This window comes from Sinohyriopsis cumingii, chromosome 8 (assembly GCF_028554795.1).
Source record: "Sinohyriopsis cumingii isolate HCF-2022 chromosome 8, ASM2855479v2, whole genome shotgun sequence".
In the NCBI taxonomy this organism is placed as follows: Eukaryota; Metazoa; Mollusca; class Bivalvia; order Unionida; family Unionidae; genus Sinohyriopsis; species Sinohyriopsis cumingii.
Genome location: NC_142968.1, coordinates 56,020,818 through 56,037,541, shown reverse-complemented (window position 1 = coordinate 56,037,541; position 16,724 = coordinate 56,020,818). Strand labels below are relative to the sequence as shown.

The following is a 16,724-nucleotide window of genomic DNA, read 5'->3' as shown; positions in this document are numbered from 1 at the left end:
ACACGAGACGTTTAAACTCGGGATCGGTTTTCAAACGGTGATCGTATTCGTGTTCCCACAGTTCCACCACTTGGTATCCTTCCTGTTCTAACTTTAGACGCCTGGTACAAGTCTTCCATGGTTCGTTGTAAAAACTGATTTTTAGTGCCGCGGTCAGGGTAACAGACGGGACATCCGAGAAATAAGCAACCGTTAAATTCGTACACGATCTTGGGGTTTTCCAAGTCCCAGCCATCGACCGAATGCGTTCCGATGGTCTTTTCGCCTCCTCCGTTGCGGGCATACTGAATCCATTTGTCTTCCTTGTCGCACAAGTAATGTAAGCAGCGTAGGGCTTTGACCGAGTATTGACGTTTGACATAGTTGGTCGTTTGAGGACTGATGACAGGCACGGTGTTTTCAGGCATGAATCGTTGCCGGTACACTAAGGAACACGCTTTGGCAATGGTACAATCTTCCTTCAAAGGATCGACCCCTCCGTGTTCCATGAACAGTTCTCGAAATTTTCCACAGCAACGCCGTAAAATGTCCACGTCGGAACGACAATACTTTAGCATTTCTTTATGAAAGTCGAAAGGGTCGGAGGCATGGACCTGGTACCAAACGTAGAAAGCTTGTCGTTGTTCGGTACGCATGTTGTCGGGGTCGTAACAGTGAGCCTCAGGTAAATGGGGTAGAACGGCATGTTGATTGGCTTCCGTATTGAACAAGTGTGGAAAGTACCCTTTAGCCATTTCTGTCATTCCAAACGTTTTAGGCATTCGACTCAAAGGCACGGCCAAGTAACTCATCGAATCTTTAAACTGTACTTGTCCCACTTGCATGAAAATGATTTCTGCTCCGTTCAAAGTGACTTTCGGACGTTCGGTGCCTTGTTCCGTATAGTATCTCAAAAGAAACTGTCCATCGTATCCGGAGAAATTGTGAGCCATCACCGTAGCATGACGATGACAATCTCCGTAACGTCCGATGTCCTCTTGGCTCCACGTCTTGTCGATGGGGTCTAAGACCCATTGGGCGAAATCGGCTAGCGTGTTCGGTCCCCGAAAGATTTTTTCACGCCCTCCAGGAATCTTGCTGCAGTGAGGGCAATGACTGAAGATAGGTTCTTGAATGCACTTTTCGCAACCTCGATGAGCCACGCAGAAATTAGGAATGTGAATGCCGGTCTCTTGCATGCATTCGAAATCGAGAAAGATGAAATTGCCTTTCTTCTTCTTGTGACCATCCTCTTTCTCTGGTTGGGGATGGTATTTTTGCACGTAGCATTGGTGTTCCAAGTCCACGATGTGATGACAAATGTGACATTTTTTTCTTTCCTCGACATACGTGTGCCTTGACAGTATTGGTACATATGCCTTGTCCACAGGTAGGGCACAATCTCAGGAGTTGACAAGGACATTTCTGCTGTGAACCTTGCGTCTTCAGATGTTGTTGGTAACAGGCAGGGCTGACAAACGTGCGCAGACAAGCAGGACAATGCACTGGTTCTTGCCTTTCGTTCAGACAGGGTGGAGAGGCCAAACATCCTGAACATTTCGATCCGCAATATTTGTGCTGCTCTCGGTTGTTATAGCCATAGTCACATTTCTCACAGTAATAACCGTATCCCAGGAATGCGGTGATACTGGTAGTGGTATCGAAATGGTCATCGTGATGATAAAGGTGAATGTATTTTCCAGCCTTAAAGACTTGGCCTCGAAACAACAGAGGTCCGCGCACTTCTTGAGGGTGCACTTTCAAGGTGTAGCGTGGAGCTAGGACATCTTGCAATTTTTGCATCTCAGGAATACCGCAGGGTGTGTCTTTGGACAGGCCGGCTTGTTGTAACAAGAGTTCTGCTTCGTTTCGTTGTTTGGCTCGGTCCGATTGTCGAATAGTTTTCCAGGCTCTTTTCCATTCTACCGTGTCGTTCTTGTTGATATAAGTTCGTCCCACCACGATGGCTCGGGCTAAACACATCTGGTCTTGAGGGTTGTTAATTCGGACGAGACTCTTTTTGGTGCTGCGAAGGTCGTCCACCAATAACATCTTTTTGCGTCCAGTCCCTTGAGGAGGAGAGACGTGGGTCATGTCCAGTGTGGCTTTTACATCGGTCATGTCAAACTGGTCATTGGATTGTTGTACGTGTTGAATCTTGTCCATGACTTTGGAAGCAGTCAATTCTGCAGGGGCGCTAAACTCGATCCAAACAGGGGATTTCAAACCGTCGTGTTGTATGGAAAGTCTCAAGCGATCGTCTTCTTTGGGTTGACATTGTCGCTTGAGTGTGGTGAGCAAAGAATCCCACACCCCGGTGATGAACCCTTCTGCTTTCTCCAACGGTACTTCGGACTTGAAATCTTTAAAGTTCACCGTGTATTTGTAAGCCGTGGTTCTAAATTTTCTAGAGGAGCGCTTTTCCGTCTCTCGAATGGAATAGTATTTTTTCAGGGTTAACTAAGGGTGGTGAACTTTGTTTAGAGGGTTTGGATTCTGGTTCACTCATGTCCTCTTCAAAATCACTGGCATGAATTTGTGCCAAGACTTCAGCCCTGGTACGAGGCGATAGATCACGTTTCTGCCTCTTACTTTCTTCTTCTTTCTTCTCAAATGAATTGGATCGTTTCATCTTGAAAGCAAAAAGTCAAATGACTAAAGTTTAAACACCATGGGCTACTTTATAGTCATGGTAGACCAGCGTATATAAAAGGGTATGTGTCTTGTCCTTTCACTATTCATTTCACTCTCTAACCGAGCACAACGATGGAAGAGACTATACAAATCGAACGTTTCATCAGAGCTTTGCGAGGGATCATTAGAAAATTTTCTTCAGACCAGTCGACGGAATAGTCTCCTTCCTTTCGAGATAAAAGTGAAGATACTTGCTATATCTGTCAGAAGAAAGGGCATTAGTCTTCAGAGTGTCCAGACCGTCAAAAAAGAAAAAAAGGGGTTAGAAAAGACAAAAGTCAAGATACCTGTTATTATTGTCAAGAAAAAGGACATTGGTCTCCAGATTGCCCAAAAATGAAACAAGAGGACTCAGAAGAAGAGAGGGATTATTCAGAGAAAGAAGAAAAGGAAGAAGAAGAGGAAGAAAGCAGACAGGTGAAGAAAAAGAAACAGGAGAAGAAAAGAAGAAGGGAAGAAAGTGAGGAGGAAGTAGAGAAAAAGACTGTGACTGTGAAGAAATTTAAAAAACAGAGAGAGTAAATAATGAGACAGAAGAAGTCAGTGAACTTTTTAAAGTGTTATGTTGTGAATTGTGAATTGGATTGTAAATATTGATAAAAGAATAAATTAATTATATAAGGTAAGTGTCTTTGGGTTTTGATTTTAAAATAAGAACGTACACTCACAGTCATAGACAGGTACTATAGGGGTAAAATGGGTTGTTTTTTTTTTTTGTTTTTGTTTTTTTTGTTGTTGTTTTTTTTTTTTTGAGTTATTGGCAATTGAAAGTTTATCTCTTTTCGAGAGACGTGGGTGGCCCTGAAAAGAGCCTTTTTTGGTGTAGGGATGAGTTTAAGCAATCCACTTTAACTGACTTAAGCCTTTGCCACGGCCGAGGCCTACTTCTGATGGTGATGATTTGGTTGAAATCACTAAGGGTGGTACGGTAGGCTTAGTCACAGGGTTGGCGTATTTAGCTGGGGAAGGTCGTATTCTCTTCGGTCGTAATAAAGAAGTCTGATACATTTGTTTCAGACTTCTTAACTCCGCTAAAATGTCTAACGGTACCGTGACCGTTTGATTTTCACACCCTTGTTTCTTTGCTGCTGCTTCTTCTTCTTCTTGTTTTTTTCTTACCTCTTCTTCTTGCTGCTGTTGCTGTAGGAGAAAAGCTTGTTCCGCTTCCTTTTGCTGTTGTATAAATTTCTCCAATTCTTCTTTCTGTCTCTGTCTAAAATTCTCCACGTGCGGTAATGAAGGTGACGAAGGTTACGGAACAGATTCTTGCGAGGTAAGAAAATCCACAAAATCCCAATTCACCTCTTCTGAAAGTAAGTCCGGATTCCCTTGGGCGGTCTGCACTGCTTGTGCACCCCAATGGATCGTTTTCTGAGTTTCCGTCATGTTGAAAAGCTGTCGCATAAATTGACTACGCACAGGCGCTAGCGAATCTATATGGACCACGTGACGTCACAGACTGCTCTCTTCCGATTGGACGTGGGCTGACTGAATTTTGTAACGCGTGTTTGGATTGGTCAACGAACTCAATCCGTTTCAATCCTTTCTGTCCCTATAAATAAGTGCAGTTCACTGCATTGATTCACCTGTTCTCGGCAACCCACAACATGTGGACTACCGTAGAGTCTTCCACTCTCATTTCATCGATGATGTTCCGGACGGACATGCCCATGTATGTCCGATCCAAATGGACTGTTGTCCATAGGACAGATACTAGTCGATGGATGAGAAGAGTTTATATAGAAAGACAAGGATGCCTCAAGAGGGGACTTGTGTATGGACCTGCAGTCATAAGGAGTTTAAGAAGAAGAAGAAGAAGATGTGACATATGCCCTCTATGTTAATATTAACATAAACCCAAAGGCCCTTTTCAGGGCCACTCCAATTCTCGAAAAGAGATTGACTTTCAATTGCCTAGCGCAAATTTTTATTTTATATATGTATGTGTGTGTGTGTGTGTGTGTGTGTGTGTGTGTGTGTGTGTGTGTGTGTTTTATATCCCTCTCCCCTGTTCCCTTTCCATAGACCTATCAGGTCGGGACCCTATTAAAATAGGGTCCCGACCCTATTCCATTTCCCATATTCACTTCCCCTTGAGGCTGTATAGTCCCACCCATGTTAATTTCCCCTTGAGGCTATACAGTCCCACCCATGTTAATTTCCCCTTGAGGCTATAGTGTCCCATGAGTTTTCTCCATGTTAAATTTCCTTTGAGGCTAAACGATCCCACGATTTTTCCCCATGTTAAATTTCCATTGAGGCTAAACGATCCCAAGGGGTCCTGTGATGTTAATTCCCATTGAGGCTAAGGTATCCCTATTCACTACTCACATTTTAAGGTGAGCAGGGACACATCGAAGTATTTAGATTGCATTTTATCCTCTTATTTGGCCAAATATTCTCTCTACACATACATGTCTAGAAAGAGCAAACAATTTACTACTTTTTAAGATTTGTTTGAAAATTTTAACTAATGCGCTTTGAGTGAAATTAGGTTTTGATTTAAGTGGGTCAGACATGTAATCAAAACCGGAATATGCAATACCAGCATGACGGAAGAAGTAACGGTACTTGGTGACTCATTCTCAAGGAGCGAAAATGTTACCCTGCAAATTTATATCAACTTTAGACTACAATTGGCACACCATGTAGCAGATTCATAACCTTTTAAACATTAGATACGCAATTTTAATAGGGCTGATAGCCAACTTATGAACTGGACTGCTACTTGAAACGTCAACTTGTGTTTGTATAAATACGACTTAACTTTTCGCCATCTTCCCGAAGTGTCGTTAATTATAGTCTCAAATTTTAATTTACTGCTCAGTATTTAGGAAGATATTCGGTGAAATTGAAACAGTGCATATTAATGCACATGTTGCATGCTTGATTCACCCAGACTGTGCTCATATTCTCGAGTAAGTCCGAGTGATGTCAATCCTAATGTTCAATCAATTGCCATTTTCTCTAATTACTGAATGTAGAAAAAAAAATTAATACATGTTTTAAATTCATTTTTGGAAAGCATGGCTTGGGTAGCTGCAACGATAATGAGCGCCTACTTCTTGAATTTTGCGCAGAACTACAGATCACCATCACAGACACCATATTTCAGCAGAAAGACAGCCTGAAAACAACTAGGATGCTTCCTAGCTCAGAACATTGGCACCTAACCGATTACGTCATAGTACGCCAGAGGGACTTAAAATATATCATTCATATTAGAGTGATGCCCAGTGCAGAGTGCCACACAAACCATTATCTTGTCCGATGCAAGCTCGATTTCCAGTTCATGCCCAGGCCCAGACAACAAGGAGGCACCCTGAGAAAAAAGCTCCAGGTGAAAAGCCTGTTTTCTTCAGTTGTCAAGGGAGATTTTCAAGAGAGCCTACTGTCTAGACTTAAAGTACCTAATTCTCTGCCAGATCTATCTCTGAAAGAGACGTGGAACCACATCAAGGCTAAAAGAAATCTTTGGATTCACCACTAAGAAAAACAAAGACTGGTTTGATGAAAACAACCAAGAAATCCAAGACCTGCTTGCCAAAAAGAGATCAGCGCACCAAACCCACACGGAAGCCACCTTACAGAGCATAACATCCTGCTTTTCAGAAGCTTGCCATCTCCTTCGTCTTACGGGCAGCCTAATGAAAACTGAGGTACTTCATCAGCCTGCAACCACGGAAGTTTTCCCGCCACCAAGCATCTTCATCGACCAGAAAGATCTGAAAGTAGTCCACCAGTTCACCTACCTGGGCGTGTGATCTCTGATCGACAAAGAAATAGACAACGGACTGGCCAAATCTAACAGCGCCTTCGGCACTCTCTATAACCGAGCGTGTTACAACGCCATTCTCAAGAGAGATACAAAAGATCAGTGTCTACAGAGATGTACTGACCACCCTTCTATATGGCTCCAAATCATGGATCACCTACAGCCACCGCCGCCGCCTCCGCCTCCTCGAACGATTCCATCAGCTCTGCCTCCACACCATCCTCAACATCCACTGGAGTGACTTCGTCACCAGCAGTGACATCCTAAAAAAGGCAGGGAACACCAGCATTGAGGCCACGCTCATGAAGATACAGCTATGGACACGTCTCCAGGATTGAGGATCATCTTCTGCCAATTTTCGCACTGTATGGTCAGCTGTCCACTGACCAGCGTGATAGAGGGCACATCGAAAGAGATATAAAGACTCCTTGAAGAGATCCTCACCACATGTGGCATCGACCACTGCCAATGGGCATCACAAGCTGCTGACCGTGAAAGCTGGCGACGTACAGTTCACCGGGCCAACACCATTTCTGAACAGCTTGGGTGGAAAAAGATGGCGAAGACAAAATCCGGGAACCATCATCAGCATCCACCAAAACCCAGACATTCCCTTGCAGCCTTTGTGGACGGATGTATTTTTCACTTATAGGACTCGTCCGCCACCAGCGCACGTACAATAGGCGTGGACATTCCTTTCCTAAATCTTCGCTAGTGAAGTCGAGCCAACATTGTTTTAATCATGCTATATCATGTGTTAAGTATAACCGGTTCATATATATTAATTTGCATTATATTTTGTTATCTACTTTGCTTATTTATATTTTTAAAAAAATAGAAATAAGGTGTAAAATTTAATAGTGGTTGTCCGGTTTCGGTCTAGCAAATGTTTTCTAAATAGCCACGAGCACGGAATTTGGGCACATAGTATAATACATAGATATATATCTTCCCCCTCTCTATCTCTCTTTCTCTCTCTCTCTCTCTCTCTCTATGTATATATATATATATATATAGAGAGAGAGAGAGAGAGACAGACAGACAGACAGACAGAGAACCAGGACACGGCTGAATCTGTCCTCTCCCAGAACCAATCTGAACACAAGAAAAAGCTTCTACGTGTTCCTATTGCCATGATAGATATTCTAATCAGCCCAATGCACTGATTCAGTTTGATCAGCTGAGAGGAGAACATCATTTCAGTTGAGGAATTAGATTGAAGCGGGGTAATTCTACCCAAACTGTAAACAAAACTTTATATTACGCCAGTGCAAGGAATAGCTATCTTTATCTCATCAGAAAAAGTCATACATTTAATAATGCGTAATGTGTGGTATTGCTATATCTCCTCTTTGTAACAGAGTGAGATAAATAGGGTTACAAAGTGACTCTGCCCAATAGTTAGTTCGTTGGTTGTTGTGTACTCCTTGAAGCCGTAACAATTATATATACATTTATATGTATCCTCAGTTAATTCATACACAGCACTAGACTGAAAACTTTTTGCTATGTGACTACACTCGCAATCTAAATTTCCATTTGACAGATACATTGATTTCTTAGTTTTAAGACAAAAATATCTCTCAAAATATTGTCTACTTTCAAAGGTCCATACATTTAAAATATACTGAAGACTTAATAATAGTCATATCTATCTTTCGAACCACGTGAATATTAGACTTCACTTCTAACACTTTCCAAGAAATAATGAATTTAAAGTATGGCTTTCAACTTGTCAAAAGCCTTCTGACATTTGTCAGTCCAAAGGAACATTCTTTTCTTACTTAATAAAGGGTTCAGCAATTATAGAAAAATTGGAAAACAAATTTCGATAGTATCCAGCCATACCTAAAAATCGCATCAGTTGCTTTTTATTAACAGCCACGGGAATTTCAGAGATAGCCTCGACCTTGGTATATACAGGTTGTCCATGTCCCACGATGTGTCCTAGAAAAGTTACACTAGCACGGCAGAACTCACTTTTAGATAAATTTTCAAACATGCATCAGTGAGTCTGTCAAAGAATTTTCGAATTGTTGCTAAATGTTCTTTCCTGGTGTCGTTGTAGATGATGACATCATCGATGCAAGCATCACAATTGTCTAGACCAGAAGTAATCATATTCATGAGACGTTGAAATGTACTTGGCGACCCTTTCATCCCAAACGGCATTACTGTATACTGGTTAAGTTCATCTGCAGTCACGAATGCCGACATTTCCTTTGCTCTTTCCGTTAGTGGAATATGCCAGAATCCATTCAGAAGGTCCAATTTGTTGACGTACTTGGCATTCCCGATCTTATCAACACAGTCATTGATTCTTGGTAATGGAATGAATCTGTTGTTACAATTTTCACCTTTCTATAATCAGTACACTTACGGAAAGTTTTATCTGGTTTTGGAACAAGTATGCATGGTGAACTTAGTCACATTTACTGGGCTCTATAAAATCATTCTCCAGCAAACATTGAATTTCGTTTTTCAAGTTTTCCTGTTTGAGAGGGTTCATCCTTTACGGGTGCTGTTTGACAGGTTTAGAATTTACAATTTAAACGTCAAGGAACATTTTCTTGGTTCTTGAAAAACCATCAGGAAATAAGTACTCATATTCAAAAAGTAACTGTTTAAGTTCATTTCTTTCTTGCTCTTGCAAATATGAACGTTTCTGGCCTAGATCTTTTATAATTTCTGAATTCCGAAGATTTGTCACTAAATCATCATCATCATCCGATGATATTCCTTCGCTTAAACCTTCACTGAATGGGACAGGTTCAACTAAATTAATTGCATGTTTAATCTGGCTACCTCTTTCAGCATACTGGTACTCCTATAATTTATTTCAATCCCACGAGCACAAATATTTTTTAACTCGTTCATTTTCTTCTTAACTTTGTAAAGGCCGTAATATCTAAACTGAAGACAACTTTGAAGAATAAGCAAGAGAGACATAACTCCATTATTACAAAACTCAAAAGTTCTCTCCACTGTAGTTCTGTCAAACTATAATTTCACTTTTGACTTGAATTGCTGGATGCCAGATTCAAGCATAATAGGCTGGAAATTCCCAGACCTAAAATTTGACCCTTGACCCGATTGAACAGAGTTGGGAAGGCCAAATTGAGTAAAAGTCTTATCAAAGCTTGTACTATTATTTTAGATTTTATATTCCTCAAGGGAATTGCCTCTGGAAACCTTGTTGACTTGGTGTTAGGTAAGGGACCAACACAATCTTCCATAATTCAACTAAATGGTTAGTCAAAGGCACAAATAGGTTGTGGATGAGCGTTGTGAATTTTCCGATATGGTTTTCCTACCATTTGACAGGTGTGACGAGATCTACAGTATTTACCAACATCACTTTTGAGTTTCGGCCACTAGAAGTGAGTTAAGATCTTGTAATAAGTTTCATTGATCCCTAAATGACCAGCCAATGGAGTTTAAGGGACAAGACTAAATATTTCCTGTCTGTAAGGTTTCGGAACTACAATTCGATAATATAAAGACCAATCGTTATCAGCAGGTACCTCAGAAGGTCTCCATGTTCTCATAAAAGTTCCATGTTTAATGAAATAACAGACAGGAACTTCAGTAGCTTCAGTTTCATTAATGGCCTTTTGAAACAAACAGGAGATCTCGGGATCTTGTTCCTGTTCGACAACCAATGATTGTCGTTTATCACCCTGATTAGAATAAAGAGAAAGAGTCGTTAAAATAGGATTGCTGTGATTAGTACCTTCTAATTGATCCACACAAGGAGTGAACGTGTCCTCATCAAAAACCTGACCAATACATGTGTCAGCTAAAGGAATACTTCTCTTATCAACATCATTCTTAAGAGCTTTCTTTGCCATATCTCTGGTAAGTTGGAAATAAACCAGGGAATTCTTTTTCAATTGGATTGACTTTCTGATCCAAGCAAGGCTTGTCAGTTGCAAGTCGATTAATCATAACCTTGTCTCCAGCTAGGTCGTTGCATAGTAAAAAAGGAATGCCCTCAACCCGTAAAACAGAATTTTCCGACTGTCACGGGTCCTGAGACTAAGTCTGCTGACAAATTACCACAATGGAGAGGAACATTAACAAAACCCCACCCTACTCCCCGAATAAGAACACTCTCATTAGAAGAAGACTGCTCAGAAAAAGGCAAAGTACCTGACAATAAAAGACTCCCAGGAGCTCCTGTGTCCCTTAAAATTTTAATAGGGATATGATTGTCCGAATCACCCAAGATTGATATAGAACCCTTCGATATGAATGGTTCATAATTCTCCAAAATCAAATCAGAATGGGATTTATTTGACCCAACAAATGTGTTGCTTGCAATACGTGACTGTGACCTTAACCTCTTAGAAATAAGAGCATTTGGAATAGGTCTGTCTTGATTCTGATCTCTATTTTTTAATTTGTAGCAATCAGAAATAACGAGTCCATTTTCTTGTAATAGGTACACATGGGAAGAAACAACGACCTTGAATCAAGCTTCTTTGAAGTTTGATTTTTAGAAGTTATGCCAATTTGAGTTTTAAAGGGCTTGTATTAGGCTGAAATACTTTTCTACCAGAAGACTGTTGCGTAAAAGTCTTATTTACAAAAGGAACTTTATGAATTAAAGAATACTCATCATCAGCACGAGTAGCATTTTCTAAGGTTTCAATCTGATGCTCATCAAGATAAGACTTAATGTTACTATGTACACAGTTTTTGAACTCCTCAAGTAATATAAGTTGTTTAAGACTTGCATGGCCAAGCACCATCTATCAAATAATTGCTCTTTTTCTCTAGCAGATTTGACATGAATTTGTCCTGCTTCTTTTCTGTAGTTTCTGAATTTTTGCCGATAAGCTTCAGGGACTAAATGATAACCCCTTAAGACGCATCTTTGACCGTATCATAGTCACCACTTTGTTGAACTGACAGTGAACTGTAGATATCACTAGCTTTACCAGTATATACACATTGTAATAACTGAGCCCAATGCTCCCTTGGCCATTTCAACATTTCAGCAACTTTTTCAAAATAAGGAAAATATTTGTCTACTTCTTTTACTCTGAAAGGGGCACTAATCGAATATTCTTTGCAAGATCAAAACTTAAATTTGGATTTGAAATATGAATGTGCTTTTCACTTGACAGTTCCATTTCTTTGATTCTACATTGATTTGTCCTCTCTTGCTTCTCTTTCTCCAACTGTAAATGCATACGCTCATTCTGTAACTGTATTTGTTCTTTCTCTCTTTCTACCTTATCTAACTGCATTTGCTTCTGTTATTCTTTCTCTATTTCCTGTCTCTCTCTCTCCTCTTTCGCATATTGTAACTGCATTTGTTTTCTTGTAATTGCATTTGTCTTTCTTTCTCTATTTCTTCCGTTTGTAAATGCATTTGTTTTTCTCTCTCTTCTTTCTGAAGATCCAGCTTCCTAAACTCCAATTGCATCTTGTATTTTAATTCTTATTCCTTCACGTTTATGTCAAAGTATGATACAGATTTACAGATCGAAACCAAAACACTTGTATCCAAAACATTCTTTTCTACCAAATACTGTACCAAAATATTTTTTATTTCCTGTTTCGTTAACTTCAAAACGATCGTATTTTCTGGCAAATTGAATCAATTCATCTCTTTTGAAAAGATCTAATTGTTCCTGGGTAGGATTTGAAAGAAAGATTTCCACTTTTAATGATATCTTAGAATAAGCTTGCCGATTCACTAAGATTTCAAAAACCTGGGAATTCAATTTTCAAAACACAAAGTTTTCTTAAATATTCTATCGAAAATTCAAAATTTTCCTTAGGACGAACGCCCAAATTCTCATGTCACATGTTTAGGCTCGAATAAACAGTAACACAAGAAAGAGTGAAAACAGCCAGCGTTGAAAAAAATGCAACATATTTCTCTAGAAAAATTATGTAAAAATATAAAAAATAAGAACTTACGGTTTTATAAAATCAAATCCAAATTAATCCAAGAATAAAATTTTAGTAGTCCTAATAACAAAATGTTCTACTGATTTCAAGCTCGAATCCCGACGAAGAATCTAAGATGTATGACGATGACGTATGCTGTAACCTGTGGTATTGAAGTCTGTAGTTCCTTGTAGAAACAAGAATTATCACTCAGGTTTTGGATATCTAAACACATTTTTTATAAGAACTGTCTTTGGTTAAGAATCTCCCATGAGCACATGTATTTTCAAGGGAAAAAAAGAATTAATCGTTTAGAATCAAAACAGTTTGAAATAACTCCAATCCATATTCATTGGCTTCGCTACCACTCAAACGTTTGTATATAATCTGGCATTGCATTTCTCAAAAGAAAACCATAGTAAAGGGGGGATTCCACAAAAAGGATTCTTTCTACAACCAAATTGAAAATTCCTGAATAAATGATGGCATGAGCGTGACGTTTTTACTGAAAGACGTGTTATGGTTTTTGGTTTGTCTTAAATGAATTCAATATGGTGCTGATCCATTATGGCTGCAATTGCAACAATCTTTAAAATCTTGTGATTGATACTCCTGAATGCTAAGTCACATCTTGAAAATATCGGTATTTGTTACTTCTTCCAAATAGAAGGCTGTATCAACATGGACTTTGGAGAAGTACTTGGTCGTAAAAGAAACGGTTGTCATTCTGAAATCCAATATAGCTGTCACAACCACTGTCTTAAAATTTTTGTCACTATTCCACCTGAATGGATCATTATTATGAGATGGGATGTTTAGCCAAAGACTTCTAATGATGACTATTTGTCCTAAATGAAATTAGTGCCAAGCTGACATCAAATATGTGCACCACAGTGGCTAATTTGAAAATAATTTGATTCCTAAAGAATATCAGATATAGTTTCATACATAACAGTTAACAGAAAGAAATGTTCTTTTCTTGAATTCCTGTGAACTCTTGTGCCAAGTAGAGCGTCACTCGCATTGAGGGACTGTTGTTCATCATGCCGTTCTATCTGGTCATCATGTACATCTCACTGTAAACATTCACAAAAAAGAAGCAATCCCTCTTTGCAGATACTACAATATTGTTACTATCACCGTATCTTATTTTCGATTATAAATTCACATTTCATCAATCTTCTAACTTTTGAGTTTGCGATAGACACCAACCATAAAACATAAATATCATCATCATCATCAACAATTATTATTATTATTATTATTATTACTATTATTGTTATTATTATTATCTTTATTGTTTAGAAGGTCATGTGCTGATTACATGCGTAAGTCTGGAAGCTCTGCAACAAAGAGAAAATGCTCAAAGTGCTGGAAATACATCAGCAGGAGATAGTTCAAAAGGCATATGAGATGAAGGATATCTACCGACAGCAACACTATGCCACTTACACCAACAACCTTGCGAAGGGCACAGTTTGTTCATGGAAGAATTTGCGTCGTGGCGGATTCATATACAAAAGGTAATATCTGGTCCCGACTTTCTCTGAAAATGGTGACTTTCAACAAAGTTGCAAAATTAAGGAGACACATGACTTACTAAAACAATAATGTTCCCATGTTCAGTCCGTATAATATGCCAGACTCGAGATGGGACAGGATCTCATACCGAGATTTATGCAGGTCTTATTTATAGGCTGCAGGCCTTATTTATAGGCAAACGTATAATGCCAGTGAGAGCAGACGACGTGCTGAAATTGCAAAATTAGGCTCGAAAAGAAAACACCTCTCCTTGTGTACATGCCTCTTGATAAGTATGCCAACGATTAATTTTTTTAACTGTATACTAGGACAGACAAGATACTGGGGAAGATTGAAATGAACAATCGTAACAATAGACATGAATTGAAGGTTCATTTATTGCCAATGCTCAACCAAGAAATAGACCTTCAAGCATAAGATAATCGTAAAGTTGTACCTAGACCAAGAGCAACCTGAAGTTCCTTTATCTCGAATTGAGGAACGGATGGGCAAAGACGACACTGACGAGACAGAGAACAACACTAAATATATCTTTATCAGAACGAGTATCCACCAAGCGGCCTTGAAAGAATGATAAAATGTATAATTATGTGCAAAACATACCCGTACAATGTCAATCTACAGGCAATATATAGTGATGTAGAATCAAGGGCAACAATACTCCTGAATGAGGCACATTGCCAATTCTACTATGCACAGATAAAAATCAACACTGGTTACAAACAGAGCCAAAATCGTTTGTAGTGTAAAAAAATTAAATAGTAACTTGATTATTTTAAATATTATCTTTTAACATCGAGTTGCACAGCAGGTTCTGCCATCCAGTATATACGCGCTCCCTGTCTCAAATGTTGACTAGTTATGGTCTTTGTTTTGGAGGAAACTAGATAACTGTAGGACAATCGTCTAATTAGGACGGTCAACACTATAGCCGGGAATAGAACATTTGGCTACAATGGTTACCCAACATCAAAAACAGCAAAAGAAGAACAAGATAATAGCAGTAATTGAAGAGACAGTATCACTTGATTTTGTTATTTATGATGGTGGTGCTGTTGCTGCTGCTTTGACAAGAAATAACAGTTTTTGTCTTCTTAATGAAGAGGAATAGTTATATTGATTTCTTAATGGTTAATACATTTGTATCTTTCCATTGATATTCTTTACATTTAAGAAAATAATTACGTACATGGACATACTTAGACTACGTGAAAGAAACACAAAACAAGAAGGAATTTGAGTAAATGAAGAAAAAGGAAAGAAATTGGTAGTTCACGGAGAAGCACAAAAAAGTTATTTGCATTTGGCTCAACACTCGAGGTTAATATGAAAGAGGCAAAACATTTGATTAAGTTTAGAAATATAAGTTTTCGATTTTATTTGTTAGGCTGAAATACACAAAATCCTTCCTTTTCGACGTAAGTAAAATTTGATGCTAGTGTGAAACAGGTGGAACATTTTGATCAAGTTTAGAAATTTTTGTTTTCGATCAAAGTTTTTATTTTTGGCTGAATATTGAATAATGTGATATGATGAATGAGAAAGCTTGCTCATTATATATATATATATATATATATATATATATATATATATATATATATATATATACACATACATACATACATACATACATTCGCAAACTGACAGCAAATCAAAGAATATTATAAATACATGTAAATATATCTAATGCATTTTAGGATACACTGCTTAATTTTTATTTTATAGCTCATAAACTTTTCAAATGTTCGTGTGTACATAAAGCACTGCATGACATGTAAAGTTCCATACTGATACCAAAGAATGAGCTAATGGGATCAACAATTACAACGACTCCTTGGTTTTGGTTGGTACATGAGCTGTCAGTCTGGACTGGAGGTAATTGTAAGACAAAATTAGATTCTTGATGGACCATGTTAGGGCATGTGTTTACATTGCAATACCAAAGTCCCGCAGCACTGTGAACTGTTTTAGTCAATGAAACCTTTATGTGTCTTTAGTAACCAAATGCAGTTTGAAAGAAACATACCGGTTTCTCGTAGCCTTTCTCTACCAGTCTTCTCTTCCTTTTCCTCTACGTCAAAGGTGGGGGGATCATCTTTACTTATGTCGAATGCCATGTAAAAATATGTAATTATTTGCGATAGTGATATTGTTATTCATTAATACTCTTCACCCCAGCGCATCCCACTATCGGCCGTGGATGGAAATTCAACAAATTGTGTAATGTTCTTTTCCTGTTCCTAACCAATCGCATACTTCTTTAATTATTCGATCCCTGGCAAAGGGTTTGGCATGGCTGTGTTCGGTGGCGGGGGGAGGGGAAGGGGAGAGTGATCAAAGAACTAATCATCTAAAATAATTATATAGCAATACATGTCACTGAGAATTTCTTTACTGTTCTCGTTTTTGAACGAGGTTAATTTATGTCTTCATAGCAGGAATGCCTAAGGCATATTTAACGGAATATGGGTTATAACTCTTGGATCTATATCTGATGGTGGGAAGGGCACGTTCAAAGCTGACTGCAATTTTAGTGTTTCATAATTTGATAATTTCTTTTAAAACATTTTGTGTATTGATGTTTCGAGCCATCGAAGTTGTTTGACTTACTTGTTATGATTTATAGTGGAAGAATGATTGGTTTCAGACAATCTTTTCTGTCGATCAGCAAAAAGAGAAAAAGACAAAAGATCAGTAAATATACACATGGCATTCTATTGTTTGTAAAAGAGGAATTTATCTGACATTTTGATTAACCTGTAATTTGGCACCTTTTTATGACGTATGCCAGAAAAGCATAGAATACTTTTGATGTTGTTCAGTAAAATGA

General features: G+C 38.6%; 1 long non-coding RNA gene across 1 annotated transcript in view; it reads left to right on the top strand.

The window, feature by feature from the left end:
- The window catches only part of LOC149793571 (uncharacterized), a 33,295-nt gene extending 19,426 nt beyond the window's left edge, over window positions 1-13,869 (top strand). The window contains exon 3 of the long non-coding RNA XR_016422576.1: window positions 13,658-13,869. This is a non-coding gene — a long non-coding RNA (uncharacterized LOC149793571). The remainder of the gene's footprint in view (window positions 1-13,657) is intronic.
- The last annotated feature ends 2,855 nt before the right edge of the window (window positions 13,870-16,724 follow it).